We start from the raw sequence: 17,482 nt of genomic DNA on the forward strand, positions 1-17,482 counted from the left end.
GCCGATCATTCCTATGGCAGCTATATGATATAGTCGTCCGATCCACGAGTGAGAGTACATAGAAGGCTAACTACATAGTTTCATTCAGATAGCTTCAAAACTGAGAGACTAGTTTGCGTGGAAACGGACAGACGGACAGACGGATAGACGGACATGGCCAGATCGACTCGGCTGTTGATTCTGATCGAGAATATATATACTTTATATGGTCGGAGGTGCCTCCTTCACTGCGTTGCAAACTTTTGACTGAAATTATAATACCCTGCAAGGGTATAATGAACAGAAAGTTAACAAGGTTAAGAGGGTTAAAAAATAAATAGATAAAATAAAAAAAAATATTATATCATTATGGTACAAAATATATAAAAAATATTTATAAATTAAATCATTATAATTTCCAAATTATTTCTATTGTATTTACATCAAGAACTACTTAGGAAATCTGTTTTTTATTTCCCCCGCATGCCACAACCACTTTCATTTCGGTTCTTATCATCCGAAAACAAGAAAACAATTTCGATAGCGCTGCAGTGCGGGGAGAATTCATTGAGAAAAAACTTTGACAGAAGGAACAAAGAATGATTACAGAAACGTCAATAATCAATTTCAATGACCTAAACAATTTGTCAGAGAAAGAGAGAGACTTGGCCAATGATAAGTTATCACAAGAGAGCGTGGAGTGGGTGGGGATGCCCCTGCTGCACGGCATTCTTGGGCAGCAGCTCAGACGGATGGATCTGACATTATCTGCCATAAAGATTACAAAAGTTGACTTCTTGTTTGGCTTGGGCTTTCCATTGAATGCGAGTGCACGTCATAAAAACGTTTTTATATGGCCGTAAAGAGGGTTTCTGGGATACTTGTGGGTGCTTAGCCAGCATTTCACTCAATTCTGAGTTTCCAGAGCGACTCAGCGACTGCGATTGTATTATCTTGATTTACGTTTACATGCTTTTTTTACCCCCTTTATAAACGACGACTAAAGAGTGCATCGTCATGCGGGACTATATCTGGTAGATATTTTAAGTGCTCTATTGTCGGGGTGAACTCAACAAGTTGTAGTCGAGGTCGCCGGCAGATGCCTCCCTAGGTTTATCTCCTATTTGCATTGAAAAATATTTACACAGCAGCAGACGACGGCGACGAAATCAGCGTCAGGAAGATACCCAGATGGAGGAGATATGGCCAAAGTCAAAACGGCGATCGGAAATTAGGCAAATCAGAACCGTGAACTTCAAGGGAATCTAAAATGTCCCCGTTTGTGAGGAGGAGCTCTATTTCAGTAGATACTAAAGGATACTAAACGTCACCTAGAACTAGTAGAGTATCCCTCGTACCACCGAACGTTAAACTGTGTTTTAAATCAAAGCTCTCCCGCCTGAAACCACCTGAGGTCAATTAATTGAGCAACACTTTCGAACATTTATCAATTACGAGGTACTGCCCCCTCTCAGCCTTTCCCCCTTTCCGCCTTTTCCCAGCCTTACCGCAATTAGTTTGAGTGCGATTTGACAAGGCAAATGATGGAAGGCTTCCGAGAGCGAGAGTGAGAGATAGAGAGTAAAAGGATGGATGGACGGATAGATGGATAAACCCCGAGGGGCAATCGAAGACCAAGACAGTGACAGAGGCACTTAAGCCAGGGGAACTGCGAGCTGGTAGCTCGTAGCTGGTAACTGCTAACTGGGAAAAGGGAAAAAAGGAAGAGAGGACCTACCCCATCTCCCCATTCTCAAATCCCCAAACCACTGAGCACTTAAGGATCTCCCTCTCTGAATTGTGATTCAATTGAATTTGGCTCTTTTTTTTGGGGAGGCTAGTATTTAATATAAAGCAATTTTCCTCTTAAATTCACTTCAATAAACAATTTATTTTGGTTGGTTTTTGGAAGAAGACACCAAAATAGAACGTCCCAAAAAGATTATTTCTCATATATGGATGAAAAAGGGCCACATACTGCCAAGCATACACATATGTATATACATTAATATATTTTTGGGTGAACTTAAATACTTAATAATGATACCAAAATGTATCGGAATAATATATAAATTAATGCGTATGATTATACAAGAATTGATTCATATACGTAAAGTGTGTCAACTGAAAAAACACCACAAGGTTCACACGATGATCCCTCGAATTAATAAGCGGAGTGAAGAAGAAAAAGGCTGTGGGAGGAAGAGGAGCTCGGTGTCTAAGTGTAAAGAGTACGAAGACAACCTAGTCCTGCGTCAATGGCACTACAAAAAAGGCTGAAACGAAGGCGTAGTTCTAGAGAAAAGCTGCCTCTGTGTCCTCACAGCTTCTTGGCCTCGTCAAGGATAACAAGACGGTCTCGTCCTTTAGCTGCTCCTTCATCCCGCGGCCTCAGCTTTCTCCTCGTCTTGTCTCGTGTCTCAAGTGGAAAACTGCGAAATTGTTTAACACGCACCACACACACACACAGCACAAACTTGACCCAATTCCTATGCGTGAATCATTTTCCCTCCCCTTGCTGTGTGTGTGTGTGTGTGTGTGTGCGAGTGTGTTTGCTTTTCATTCTAGTGAAAAATGTCGTTTATGAAGCGCTTATTGTGTTTGGCTTGTGGCTACCTCTCGGCACTCTCCACGTCCACCTTCAGCTACAGTATATCCCTCTCTCCACTGGCTGCTGCTTCCGTTTCCGCACTTGAATGGCGTGCGCCACATTGGCTGCTCCCTTTGGACCTCGTCCTATCATTCCGGCCCCAGAAACCATCCCCATCTCCGTTCCGTTGTTTGCGGCATGCGCCATTGCCTTTGTCCAGCTTTTGGTCGCACGCTCCGGCTCCTGCTTCTCCCTTCTCTTGATACCCTGGAAAGTCTATCTTTCTGTCGATCCTTATTTCAAATTATACGACTTTTTGTGGGAGTAAATTTTAAAATTGTTCTTGTATTATATACTGAAACTTTAGAACTTTAATAAAGTTTCTTAATATAATACAAATAAATAAAACCACTTTAGAATGATAGTATTCCCGGTCCCAGGTATCTTCTAGTCGAAAATCTACACATTTTCAACTTGTTTTTATCATGCTTTCTTCGTGCCTTTCTTTTCTTTCTTTCCATTCTTCAGCGTTGTCAGTTGGGTCCGAAACATTTTACGCATCTTTGGCAAGGATGCAGAAGCAGGGAGTGGCTTCCTCTTCCTCCTTCTGTCCACGTTTTTTGACAGCAACGGGAAGCGGAAACGGAAATTTTGTGCCCATGCGTTTTCATTCTCCATGCTGAAGGAGGAGGAGGAGGAGGAAGTGGGCCTGGGAAACGGGGAGTGTTCCTAGTGCTAGTGCTGCCTGGGAATGCAGGGCGGACATGTGGGCCTTTTGTATCCACATAAGGGCCTGGGTGACAGACCCGCCCTGCTCTCCATGCTTTTTACAATTTTTAAAAATTTACAAACTTTTGTTTCGATTGAGTTTTTTTTATTAGTTTTTTTGAGACCTTGTTGCGTGATTTGTGGACTGTCTGTCGCACCAGTGTTGTAAGGGTGGAGTTGTGAGTGGCGTCATGTGACACATACACACACCATGGTAAACTAGGAAAACCCGGAGCAGAGATTTTTGAGAAGAGAAAGTTGACTTTCGAGCTTCGAGAAAGCCTTTAAATGATTTTTTTTATGGATCCCTTTAACCGGTTATCCTGGGTTCGTATTTTAGTTGTAGCTTTCTTACTTCCCTAACTATTTTTTATAGTCCAATTTGGTCAATCTCTCTAAACATTAAAATTTATCCTAAATACTCCTATTATTTTTCTCCCTTTGTTATTGATTGTCCTTCTCCTTTTTTATTTTGAACTTTCTCTCCCGCCTCTGTTCCTGTCCCATATCAGAAGTTTTTAATAAAATGTAAATTATTCTTCCCTCTTTTTTTTCGTTGTTTGATATATGTCTATTGAAAAGTTTCCTTCTGTGTTTCAGCTTGTGTATTATTTTTTCAATGTGCTTTATTGGGTCCCTTTCTCCCCCTCCATTACGGTGTCCTCCCCCTTTTTTTGGTGTGGTTTGTCTTGCGGCTATTGTGGTTTTGGCCATATTTTATTCATAGTTGACACGAAATGCGTAACAAATCGTTTTTGAGAAAAGTCGAAGTCAAGTAAGAATCCCCCGACAAAAAAAAAGGGAAACCGGAGTAGCAGAGCCCGGCCACAAAATTTATAGTTTTGGCCTCTCGAACACGTCGCCTGCTTCAAATCAAAAATAAATAAATATCCTAAACGACATTTTGCAAGTGGCTGAGGGGCAGCTGGCAAAGCGAAACGAGATTAGCATAACATAGTCAAAGCAAGGGCTCTTTTCTTATTTTTTATTTTGGGGAATCCCCTTTACGCCAAGTGTGACGTCAAAACAAGAATGTGCTTTGAATTCTTTAATCTCTATTGAAGGTTGAAAAAACTTGCCCACTAATGGCGTTAACTTATGTTGAAGCTACGCGTAAGAAATACGATACTAATTGGGGCTAAGCTTCACCTAACGATGTCTGGCGGGGACTCCCCTGAATCAGCAATGTTCGAAGCTAATCTTCCCATGACTGCGACTGCTCCGCTTCCTTTCTACACCCAAAATTCCGTATCGCTCAGCAAAGTTTGTGTCCGAAAGTTTTCTAAACAAACCAGAGAATAATAACAAACAAAATCTCTTGTTGCAAATACAATTCCAGCCTTAGTCTGGGGAAAAAAAGATGCAATTCGGCATTTGTCTGCCGCTCTTTCAATTTTTGAGCGCGCAAAATTCAGAGATAAGGCGCCGGAATAAAGAGACTTCCATGGGGATCCACAGTTTCTCGGTCTCGGGTTTCAGCGCCACTTGTCGCCAGCAGTAGCAGTAGCAGCTCCCTCTGAATCTTTCTTCCCTCCCGTAAAGAGTTCTCCTGTGGCGGCGGTGGCGACAACGCCCCGTGTAACTTGACATCGAAGGAGATGCAAACGAAAGGGGAGCTCTTGCTTTGGCTGCTGCCAAGAGGGAGGAGCCAGAGAGGGGAGAAAGGGCAGGGGTTCCATGATGGGTTGCACGTGCAACAGCAAAAGTGTCGCACACATTATTGCTACGTTGCAGATTTCGTGTTGCTCGTCGTCGTCTCGCTCTCGTTTTTTGGCGGGAACTTTTGTAAACAGGCCCCACCACAGGCCAGACTTGGCTTTGGCTTTGGCTTCGGCTTCATATTTATTCACGCCAACGTGGACAAATAGCCAGGGAAAAGCTGGGAAAACCAGGGAGCTCAGGGAGCACAGGGAGGACAGAGAGGCGGCGCGAATATGCAACGACGGGGTTAACCATGTCACAATTTTATGAAAGCCAAACATTTGGTCGGCTCGTGTGAACCCACGCTAATCCATTTTCGCAAAAATACACAAAAGAAAGGGGGTACCAGAGCCTTAGGTGAATGGCAGCTGGAGCAGAAGGGGCAGGGGGATGGGGTTATGCGGGGCGGGACAGCAGACATCGTCTAAAGCAAACAGATCAGGCGTTATCTGACTGACTGACTGACTCCGCTGGTGTGCCCGGCGACAGTTACGTAAGCATAGTGGGGTTATGCACTCAGAGAAAATTAAGGTTGGTTATTAGAGAAAAATTCGGAATTTTTAAGTGTTTTGAGAGACAAACTGTTCTCTTGGGATTACAAATAATTAAAATTAATTAATTAACAATTAAAAATTATTAAAAAAAAACAAAAAAAGGGGAATTAAATGAATATAATTCTAATGAATACCTGAACCACTCCTCATTTCTTTTAAGTCATTTGAATTGTGTGTTATATGCTGTTTTTAAAGTATTTGAAATTTTAAATATCAAATCAAAGTCCCTGTCCCAAATTTTCAGCAGTGCAATGCGAGCCATTTGTCGTCTAAGTTTTCGCTTTGGCAAAATTAGTTTTATGCAAATGCTGAGCACATAAATTGTGCTCCATAAAATTGTTGCTATGACGTGTCTACAGCTGAGGCGCTGGCCAAACCAGAGGTGGAGGCGGTGACGGAGGAGGCCAGGTGGAGCAGGAGAGGGTGAGGGCAATTGGCAAACCACTTTCGCCTGTGGCACAGACAAACTGTTCGGTTCGATGTGTTCGAGTATCTTGGGCAGCTACGGCTAAAGGCAACGGCAGCGAGATAAGATCCTTGGCCAGGTGGTCAAGAGATATATTGTGTGCCGGGTTATATAGTAGATGCATCCAGGTGGGCACAGGCATTGGCAGGAAATGCACGGCAGTGGGAGTGCAGCAAAGCCTGGGAAAATCCATAATTGAAATGTGGCACAATTATTGAGTTTCCATTTTTCTTGAGCAAAAAGAATTGAAAAAATTTGATAAAGGATTACAATTCTTTCTTTAAAATCAATTTAAATATTGGATTAATATTGATATATAGTTAGTTATCTGTATACCAATTTTCGGATTACAGCGAATCATAGATCCTGAGATATCACGCTCCTACTTCCTCCACCTCCTCCTATCAGGTGCACCTTAATTAACCCGTGAACAAGATATTTCCCATCTCCCTTACCAGAGCTGTTCCTCATTTACTTATTCCTGTGGCATAGTCCCGCCATTCGTCAGGTACAAGTAAGCCATCCCAGCCGAGAAAGACACCAGAGTCAATGGCCCATAAATAAGTCGAGTCCCATAATTCAATCATAACACGGGGCCACCTCTGCCGGCAGAGGTACCTGTATGTAGTTTATACATACATATACATATGTATAAGAAGGTGGAGGCTATTTCCATATATATCCATATACTCACAGGGACTAAACGATTAACGATCGTTTAGCGGTTGCCGTGGAACACGGAGCGTAGCACAACGCTCGCTAGTGGAACCTGCAACACGCACACACGTCCGCATATAATAACTCAGAAATATCGGGGGAGAGTGTGGGAATGGGAAGTCAGTGCACTACGCGATATTATTTGGACGTATTTCGAATCATTTCTTTAAGACTGCTCTTGGTATTTTATTATAACCTTACTGTCTGCTTTTGGATTTCTGTTCTACAGACTAACAATAACAACTTTACTATTTTTGGAATTTTTTGTCCGTCAAATTGTCCGCTCAAGAAAGAAACGTCCATTAATTTACCTTTTGAATTAGAACTTGTAATATTGTATGAAGTCTAAGAGGTAAGTGTATCTCATAAATTGTCCGCACAAGAGAGTTCTGTCCGCCAAATTAGCTATTACTTAATAAAAACTTAATAAAAAAATTTTTTTCATACAATTAGTTTTGATTACTTTCTTTCAGTGCACTAAGTCGCTTTTTGGAGTGCGGTTAGACTTGGACTCTAGGTGCGTGTGTGTAAGTGAGTGAGTGTGGCAAGCTGCCTGTCGACAGCTGAATTATCGCTTTGTTTACACGCATCCGAAAAGAGTGTAGAACAAAAAATTTCCCAAGTCGAAAACGAAACTGAAACCGAAACCCGAAATGCAGCCGGAAGACGCCGCGTGTGAAGCTAAAAACTAGAAACTCACGCAACGAGCGTCACGTACGCACTTGAGGGCAAGCTGCCGCCCCTGCCGTCGCCTCTGCCTTTTCCAAATAACCACCCAAACCTCCTTGTAGAACGGTGGCCCTTTGAAGTCCCCTTACGGAAGCGCATTTAGTTGAACCGATCACGATTCTTTATCTAGAAAAGACTTCTTAGTGGTCGTCGTCATTGGAGCTACACACATATGGGACTTCCGATGTCTTAATGGGGGAAATTTTCACCACCTGCCTGTCGTGGGGATTAAGGCGAAAGCCAGCCATCATGACTGAGTAGAAGCATATTGTAGATATGTACATATTGCTATATGACTGCCGCTATAATTAGTATTTACCCCCAAAGGGAAGCTCACACCTGAGGGCATCCATCAAGGGGATTAACCCCAGGATTTATTCAGGAACCAAGGCGCCCTCGAAGAACTTGCGAACTGGAGATCGTGTCGGAATAGTGTGCGGGTCTGATTTATCAGCTGGCGGCTTCTAATCATGCGGAACTGCCCCTCCTTTCTTACATTTTTTAGGTTTGGAAATTTTCCATACCCCTAGAACTTTCTTAAGATGAAGATAAGGTCGCGGGAAAAGAATAAAAATAGAAAAGCAGAACTACAAATTACCCTAACTAATATTTCAACTATTTTAGGCTTCCTGAGTTTTTTTTTTTAAATTTACTCAGTAAGTATAAGTAATATAAGATAATATAAGTAATATAAGATCTATATATTTATAGAAATTTATATATATATATATATTTTTTTTTAGAAAATGTATTTAATAAATTTTGTTTACAATTCTCAATTTTTTTTGTAAAAAAAATTTGTTATATGTAAAATAAAGTTACGAATGTTTTGTTTTAGAAATCGCGTTACACTAGAACTCCAAAAGGATTTAAAAAAATATACTGAGAAAGGAATTCATAATATTTAAAATATTTTCTAGAGATTTTTAAGAGAGAGAATATGTAAAATTTTTTTACACCATTCTAAATGTTTAACTTGATATTTCTTTGTGTAAAAAGGTATAAATCCAATTTATTAAGTTCAAACTTATTTTATGAATGAGATATAATTTAATATAAATTTTCAATTATGTATATGATTTCAAACTTTCAGCAACAAACATAAAAAAGCATTAAACGGGGAATAACTGTACTTAAAGCAAGGAAACCACTACAAAAATTTATTGAAGAATGACGAACAAAATTCCCACAAGAACTTTTCCAGTTTTTCGTGGAAATTCGTTACTCATTTATCACCCCAAAAAGTGTGCCTGAACAAATACATGTTTTCCACCAGAAAAATACTTAAGAAAACCCAAAGATATTTTCAAATTAATTCCCCAACAAAAAAAAAAACTCGGAAATGGAAATTGAGGAAAAGCCGATGAGGATTTTTTTTAAACGACATGATGCTCGGCACGGTCTACAAAAACAAAAAACTCCTAAATCGAAAAAGCAACAAAAACAAAGAAATGAACACACATGCACGGGCTCACGCACGCATCAAAAATCAATCTGCACAATAGCTGCGGCTTCTTCTTCCCTTCGGGTTTTGTTTTTATTTCGCCCTTCGTTATGAGACCTATTCCACGCGCGCACACAACAACAGCTAGAACCGTAAATGTTCCATTCCATTCCACTCCTCGTGTCATCCCCCTCGCTCACACTTGGTAAGCATTACAGGAACGAGAAATTTCGTTGCAAGTGAAATTGGCACGAGGCGACGCTGCAGTCGCAGTCGCTGCCGCTGCCGTCGCTACAAATATTGTGAAATTCCCATTCCCCGTCCACACACACACACACTTGCACAACTTATAATTGTTTGTTATTCTTTTGTCTCGCTCGCACACTGGTTATCGGATTTCAGAGGCAGCAGCACCAGCAGCCTGAAGGAAGAGCAAGGAGAGCGAGCGAGTGGAAAAAATAATACTCAAATACTACTACTACTAGTGCCCCCGCCATAGCGCTCTCTCTCTCTCTTGACCGCACACCAGCACAGCACCACCACCCGACCATTCCATTCATGCGAACGCTCAAAACGTAGTAGAAGGAGACAAAAGAGCAACAAACGAAGACGAAGCGAGCGAGGAGGAGAGCGAGAAAAAATTATTTACGATTTATTTTGATTTTTACACAAGAGAGAGCCAAAAAGCCATCGCCAGGGGTTTTTGTGTCACAGGGGGGTTTGGGTGTACATCGAACCAAAATGGAATGGAATAATGGTACAGTTTGGCATTGGTACGCGCGGGCGCAGAGAACGAATGGCACAACCATGCAGCAGTTAAGAGAGGGAGTGGCAGAATGAATATGTGGAACGTAAGTTCATCCACTCTTTTGGTTCGTTTTCATGGCGTTCCAATGCCGCAGTTGGCGCGCTCTTAGTTTTTTCGCGTTTGTTTTTATGCACTCACTTTCGTAATAATCATGGCCGCAGAGAGCTCTCTCGCGCTCTGTGTGGTTTTCCACTCGTCAACACTCTGCTGCGCTCTCGCTCTGTTTTTGCTGGCTCTGCGTCGCTCCCCACACTAGTTCGTAACAAACTGCTTCTTCTTGTTGTAAACTGTACGTACGCTTTATGTGCCCTCTCTGTGTGTCTCTCTGTGTGTGCTTGCTGGCTGTAAATTGTAAATGGTAAATTGATCACAACAACTGTGTGTATTTCCCATTTATGTTTGCATTTATGCTTCCTCCTTCCTTCTCCCGTTCTTCGCTTGCTCCACTTGCACTCGCGCACTCACACCCTGGCACATTTACAAGGTGGACTGTACTTTACCTGCTAGAGAGCGAAGCATCGAACGAACGATTTTCTGCCCGTCTCTTTGTCGTCTTGTCAAATGAGCTAAATCAAAATAAAAACAACACACATTTCTTCTGTTCTTCTCTTGTCGCCCACCCCCAGCCACCCTTACAAGTTGAATGAACTCGTCCCTTTCCCACATCCGCCACCTTCTCAGTCTATGTCTCCATTCCACCCCCCTTTTTGCTTTCTCTTTCTTGCCAAAGCTTCGAGATCCCGGAATCGAAATCGGACTGCTCCGCTCCCCTCTACTTCGGCCACCATTGGAAACAATGTTTTTGTTTTTATTTTCAGATTGTTTTGTCTGCTGCTTGTTCGATTGTTGTAATTGCTGTCACCGAAGCAGTGTTGCCAGGTTATGACCACCCGTATATGCAAGAGTTTAACCAGCAATAAGCTTAACTCTATTTAAAAAGAGGGAAAAGCTTAAAAACAAGCCATAAACAAAAACGAGAATGTACATATGTTCATATGTATTTTCTTGCACTCACCATCTCTTCCTCTTTGTATGGCTTTTTTTATTTGTTTATACTTCTTGATTTTGACACTAACACTAAACACTTTGACACTAACACTCGACACTTTTGGAACATTATTTCTTTGACTTTTTCACAACAAAAAAAAAAAAAAAATGTAAATTTGTGACTTTTAAGAGCACAGCACAAAAAAAAATAAAAAATAAAGAAACACTGCAATTCGGAACTCACGACACTTCACATCACATTTCATATGGGAATATATGTATGTCCATACACATCTGTATGTATGTAATTATTTTCTTCGGTGTACGGGATGCAATTGGAAAGATTGCAGCTGGCTTAGATGGAATTGGCAGTCACCGCCTGGCTTTTGGTTTTTGCTGTTTCATAATATTATGCATAATGTATGTATGTTTTAGCTTCTTTTTATTCCGAATATTCTGAGCTCGCGAAACTGTGTCTTGTTATCTTTGCAGAGCGACTCCAAAATGGAATATTATCGAGAGTATAGTACTGCCAGATGAAAATTTGGTCTTCTCTCTAAACATTTTAAACAGTGGCGATATTTCCCAAAAAAGTTCAATACGTCTTTTACGGCTTTTGCGGAATCCATATCTAAAAAATATAAATTTAATAAATTTAATTTAATAAGCTTTTTTAAATAAACTCGATCTAGCCTGAAATAAGCTAAGCTGATAGAACTGCACCAAAACGACGCAATAAAGGTGAAATAGGGAGGAACAAGTGAGGGGAGGGGAGAGGGTAGAAAATATAGGGACATACATATTGGGTAATCACGGTATTATCTATGCATATATATTTATAAAAATACTATCTACTGTGACAGCTTGGAAAATTCGAGAAAAGGTTTCCCTAACCACACAAATTACAACTTTCGTTTTTTTTTTTGAATTTTGCAATTATTTTGTAAAATTGATTTCAATCATTATTTTAAATATTATGTATTTTCATAACTGGCCTTGTCCCTAGCAAAAAACTCCAAGCCTTGCTTTTGAATTAGACCTTAAAAAACAGGTGTTTGAAATTTGCTGTAAAGTATCAAAACCCAATTGTAATATCTGCATATATCAATAAACCTTCCAGATAATTCCCAATTGGAGTCATTTACGAAAATTAGATCCCCGAAATTCACTAAAAAAGCGACATTACGTTCTCAGTATTTCCGCCGAAACCATAACCATGGAAATAGAAATGAAAATAAAAAATGGAAATGACTAAAAGTAAGTCATTAAAGGTTAACCCCGACAGCGGCGGCGGTGGTTTCAACTTTTATTTTATTATAAACAAAACCGTTTCGAATATTTATCGGAGACAACAACAAATCAATCAAACCTTGGCGGGGCAAATGAGTTCGTAAAGCAGAAACCAAATATGCGTTTCTGTGCGTGTCTCTCTCTATGTGCGTGTAGAGGTGGGAAAACGTGAAAAACGGAGGGTGGATTCGGGTGGTACGGTCGTTCAGGGGTTTCTCTTCTATGGTTTCCACCTGCTCGAAAACGGGGTCAAACAATCAGCAAAAGCAGCTATGGAATTTGTTTGGGTTTCTCCCAACGGCGGCGCAGATCCTCTTGCCATGTTGTACTGCTCACTTCCCCCGTCCTCCTCACGCTCCCTGCAGCTCGCGCTTCCCACCGGGAAAGAGACACAAAGAGCTAAGCGAGATCCCCCATGGAAATCCGTCTGAAATCCCCATTCACATCCGATCCACAACGGATTCCGCATCATGGCAGGTTCGCGTGCTCGGTGCAAAGTCCAACTTTGGCTCGAAGCACTCGCTTGTAACGGACCGACTATAGCCGCTCTCTATCTCTGTCTTTCGAGATACTCTTGGTGGAGTGAGAGTATTTGTTTCAGTTTTTACTCGAGATTTTATAAAAAATGTAAGAGATTTTACTAGAGACTTTATTAAAAACTTTACTAGATTTTAGAGAAGATTTTATTACCAATTTAGAGTTTATTTACATTTTGTTAATATTGATAAGGGACAAAGCAACCTTGAAGTTCATCGACTGAGACTAAAACAAAAAAGGTTGTACAAATATAAGAAATATTTCTTAAACTTTAAGCTTTCAATAGAACTGCTTAATTTTAACTGAAATACAATTCAGAGTTTATTAAAAATAATTACCAAATCAAATTTAGCAAACAATGGATAAAAAGTGTATCTAAGACGCCGATTCCGCCATTGAAAGTGTTTATTTATCTTTCAGATTCAGTTTCAAAAAGTTGGCTTGCAGTTCAGTTCATTTCGCTGGTTCGCCTTTTCTGTTTTTGTTTGTGTTTTGGCGTCTTTCGTTTTTTTTTTGCACATTGCATAACTGTTCATTAGCGAAGGCCGTTAACAACAATAGCAGGCAACAACAGCAGCAGTAAAAACAACAGAATTAAAAACAACAAAAAGTTGCCAAAGCACGTCTCACGAATACACAAAAACACACAAAAACACACAAAAATTTCCAATGCCAATTTTTTACGATTTTTTTTATATAATTTATTTATTGAAGCGCTCGTTTGTTGAAAATTTTGGTTCATTAAGCAAATGTTTCTAGTGTGTTTGAAAAACTTAAAAAAAAATCGTCGAGAGAACCAAATAAATCTTAACTAAACACCGAATTGTTAAATTAAATAATTATGCAAAAAGGTAATTAATGACCGCTGATCAACAAATTTAGCACACAAAATTATTTAATATTGATGATCTTTATATGTAATTGATTCAATATTTGTTAGAAAAGACAAGCGGTTCCTTATGATGGACCTAAGTTGTAACAAGAAAGGAAACTAAATTCGGGAAGCCGAAGTTTCTATACCCTGAACCTTTGCAATTGAATCGAATCGGAAATTGATCATAACTAACATCTGGCTAAAATTATAATACCCTGCTGCAAGGGAATTATAGCCTTGAACTCCATCACTAACATATTCTACATTTCCTATACCTCAACATTTATAGTATTCTTAATGTCACACTGTTGTAATAACGAAATATTAATAAGAAATCGTTAAAGACTAATGAAATTTCCAGATGCAGATGCAAACACAAAACTAGTTGAAAAATTCACAGAAAAGCGCACAGTAAAAAACGAACTTTGCACGGCTAATGTATAACTAAAATTAACAGCGGCAGGGGTGACCAGTAGACTTTGAAGGGGAATTCACAACAACATCTGGCGCTTACATTGCACTTGTCGTCGCCCAGTTTGCAGCGATTAAAATAAATAATTTAAATATACAACATTTACCTTGAGATGTACTTCGCAATTCAAGAGTTGTAAGTTGGCAATTTAATTCAACTTTATTTGGTATCGGAAATTGAACTAAATTCGAACAAGGTCAGATTGAACAAGAAGGCAAACTAACTACGAGAAGCCATGCAGTTTGCAATCAGATTTCAGATTCGCCTGTTGATGCTGATCAATATATGATTTATATGGTCGGAAATGATTCCTTCACAGCGTTACAAGCTTCTGACTAAGCCTACAATGCCATTTTTTTTAGTCACATTATTTATATTTATTAATGACAATTTGTTAACATATCAAAGTTTAAAAACCTCATAACTTAGCCAAAAAAGCATTAATTTTAATTCGGAAAGCTGGTCTATGCTAGTTTTTATTAGGCTAATAAATCTGCATACTTCATATACAATGTAAAAAATTTAAAATTTTTGCTAATTTTTGACAGTTTTAAACCCCTAAAATTTTTTTTAAAAATTTACCAAAATTCATTATTTTTCCTACACAATTTATTTAACAAATCAAAGTTTAAAAACCTCATAAAGCAATATTTTTATTTCTCGTCGGGCGTTCTCATGTATTGAAACTTCCGGGTTTCTAAATCCGTTTTCCCTCAAAACCGAAAACTGACACAAATTTGACAGTTTAGAATGCAGCACCTTTTGTGCAGCGTTTCCACATAAAAACAATAAACAAAATACCAAAAATATGATGCTATATGCCTAACAGTGCATATTCCCTATACCTTCTCTGAAGAGCTCTGCTCCCTCGCTATCTTTTCCCCACTTCCCCATTATCCAAAGTGTCAGCTTGGCACTCTTGTCACGTCTGTCATTTGGCTGAGTCGAAGCACAAATGATGACAAATTACTTAGAAAATGCAACAAAGTTGCAATGTTCTAGGGGTGGGCGCAAGGACAGGGGCGGTGGCAAAAGAGGTGGGGGCATGGTTAAAGATGGTCCGCAGATTCAATTTACCCCCCCTAAACAACTGCAACTGTTGCACGAAGCCACAAGTAACCGTCGCTGCAAGCCTTTTTCTTTCTACAAATACACTTGAAAAAAGTTTTCCTTTTCGAATTAAATATATTTCAAGTTAAAACTATATTATTTCTATATTTTAATAATAATAATATAATAATAAAAGTAGATTATTGTAAATAAACCATTTCATTTTTAATTAATTCAACAAATTGTACTATACCACGGATTCAGTATCCCGAAGTGAAACACTCTTGGAATTTTTTTGCAGTTCCGGTTTTATCGCAACATATTTTCCACCGATTTTATAATATTTTTTATAAATGGACTTATTCACTTCTTCATACCCGACGTTTCTGGAATTTCTTCCTCCATTTTGGGCTTCTTCGTTAATTGCTGTCACATGACAGGCGACAAGCAAAAGGATGTGCCAAGTGTAAAGTGGATCAGGGGTGGTGCCCCTCTTAAAACCTGCTCGGAAAAGCGTTAGGGGAGGTCATGGCAGATGCGTTGCAGTCCCATGGCCCCCTTTCCTCTGCCTTTGTCCCTTTTTGGGCCATTCCCGTTGATGATTCAATTTCGGGGCAAGTGCAATCTGTCAAGAAGGGGTTGTGTGACGTGGAAGAGAGGGAATGGAGGAGAGCTGCCTTTCCATCTTCCCGCACAACCCCCCTTGTCACCTTGTCATAAGTGATTTGTTCAAATTGTTTGCCTCTGCGAATTTCCTGGCGCGATTTTCTTTCGTTGGCCTTTTTTTTTTTTGCATTTTCTTTGCGTTGCGTTTTTCACAGAAATTTTTTTCGCCTTGTTTCCTGATGTTTTCACATCTTTTTTTTTGACATTTTGTTTGACACTTAACGGACACTTGTCAAAACGGACAGCTGTACGGACAGAGTTCTCTTCTCTGCACTCCCCAATCTCCCACTTTCACACTTTCCACAAAAAACTTTACTCCATTCCCAGTCAAGATTAGATAACGGAGGAAAATAGCAAACAAAATGGAAAAAACGAGCCACAGTAAACAACCGTTACTTTGTTGCATTTACCAATAGAGCCGAGCCACCGACGTCATCGCAAAGATCGGTACAAACTTTGTCGCAAAAAATACGATAAAAAAAACTAGGAAAACACACGCTTGCCCGAGATTATAGCAGCTTGCCTCCCCCACTATTAAAGTTGCATCTCTGTTGTACTTGCGGAGCAAAAATTACGACAACCCGCAAAATGTTTACGAGCCGCAAATAAAAAATGCACATGCACAGAAAAAAGAAGGAGAATTACGGGCGAACTTAAGAAGCGGAAGAAGGATATTATAGGATAGTTAAATGATACCTTGTCCTTTCAGGGTTAAGTGATCGAGTTGTATTAGAAAAAATATATTATGGATATTAATATTATTATTAGCGATCCTATAATTTAATTGCAAATTTCAAGGGTAAATTAACTTCGGCTTCCAAAAGATAGTTATCTTTCTTGTTTTTTTTTATTGTTGCAATATTTAAGTATCCTGGAGAAATATTAAATTAACCGAAACCAGCTTATACAGTACTAGAGATGTAGGGACTTGAGCGGGACATACGGATGGGAAATAGACAGACTTTATTGGATAATAATTAAATTACCTGGCCATGCTGATTAATATATAAGATACTTAAAAGTTCACATACATATGTAAGTGCATTTAATTTCTAAATTATGCCATTTACACCTACTCCTAGGGACTCATTTAGATACAAAGATTGGGTCTATTTAAGAACCTAAACTATCCACCTTTACGACGTATTATACCGTGAGTCATATGCACCCAACCTGAATTGAAAACATACAGGTCTCGGATCACATATAGGCGCTGTGCACTTGCAAGAATGACGGTGAAAATGTGCAGTGTCGTAAATAGCTACGGCTCAGTGTCCGTCTCCGGCCTCTGGTCTCCGTCGCCGACTGTTGGGTGTAGTGTGCTTATGCACTCGAGACGCCTTGGGTACTTGAGAAGTCTACACGCGCCGACATTTGGCCTAGACCCGGTCGCTGTCGCCACGCCTCCTCCCCAACCACCCACCCTCTTCCGTGGGGCGGTGGCAATACGGTTTTTTTAGTAAAGCATTCCCCGCCCCCCACTAACCGCCCTCACCTGATTACACACGCGCCTCTCTATTTATTTATGAGCAAACAAAAAATTAAAAAATATAAAAAACGGGAAAAACAAAAACTTACAATAAAAAAGGTTGCAAAAACAAAAACAAGAGAACGACGATAATAGCAAATGGTAAATAGAAGTCGCTAGAGGGAAGGGAAGTGGAAGTGGAAAGCGGAAGAAGAGGTTACACAGTAGAAAAAATCATCAACATCAAAGATATTTATGAGCAGGTACTGTTGTCTGTTTCACTTTTATAGCTAAATTTACAGTTTATCTATGTTGTTGAATTGGTTTAATGTAAATGACCTTTTTGAACATATTTTTTTTAATTTTTTACGACCCAAATCAT

At 39.7% G+C, this 17,482-nt stretch overlaps 1 protein-coding gene and 2 long non-coding RNA genes across 4 annotated transcripts in view; 1 reads left to right on the plus strand and 2 right to left on the minus strand.

Annotated features, from left to right (window-relative positions):
• Positions 1–10,963, minus strand: part of Ptpmeg (protein tyrosine phosphatase Meg) — a 70,184-nt gene extending 59,221 nt beyond the window's left edge. The window contains exon 1 of the mRNA XM_086840726.1: positions 10,772–10,963. The gene's annotated coding sequence lies outside the window, so the exon portion shown is untranslated. The remainder of the gene's footprint in view (positions 1–10,771) is intronic.
• Positions 10,575–11,439, plus strand: LOC147644785 (uncharacterized). The gene is made up of 2 exons (XR_015273456.1): positions 10,575–11,163; positions 11,236–11,439. It is a non-coding gene; the product is annotated as an uncharacterized LOC147644785 (long non-coding RNA).
• LOC110184505 (uncharacterized) overlaps positions 11,169–17,482 on the minus strand; it is a 155,433-nt gene continuing 149,119 nt past the window's right edge. For both annotated transcript variants that reach the window (XR_015273449.1, XR_015273451.1), the window contains one exon: positions 11,169–11,374. This is a non-coding gene — a long non-coding RNA (uncharacterized LOC110184505). The remainder of the gene's footprint in view (positions 11,375–17,482) is intronic.

Source organism: Drosophila serrata, unplaced genomic scaffold, assembly GCF_035046125.1.
Source record: "Drosophila serrata isolate PLE 108 unplaced genomic scaffold, ASM3504612v1 contig_98, whole genome shotgun sequence".
NCBI classification, from domain to species: Eukaryota; Metazoa; Arthropoda; class Insecta; order Diptera; family Drosophilidae; genus Drosophila; species Drosophila serrata.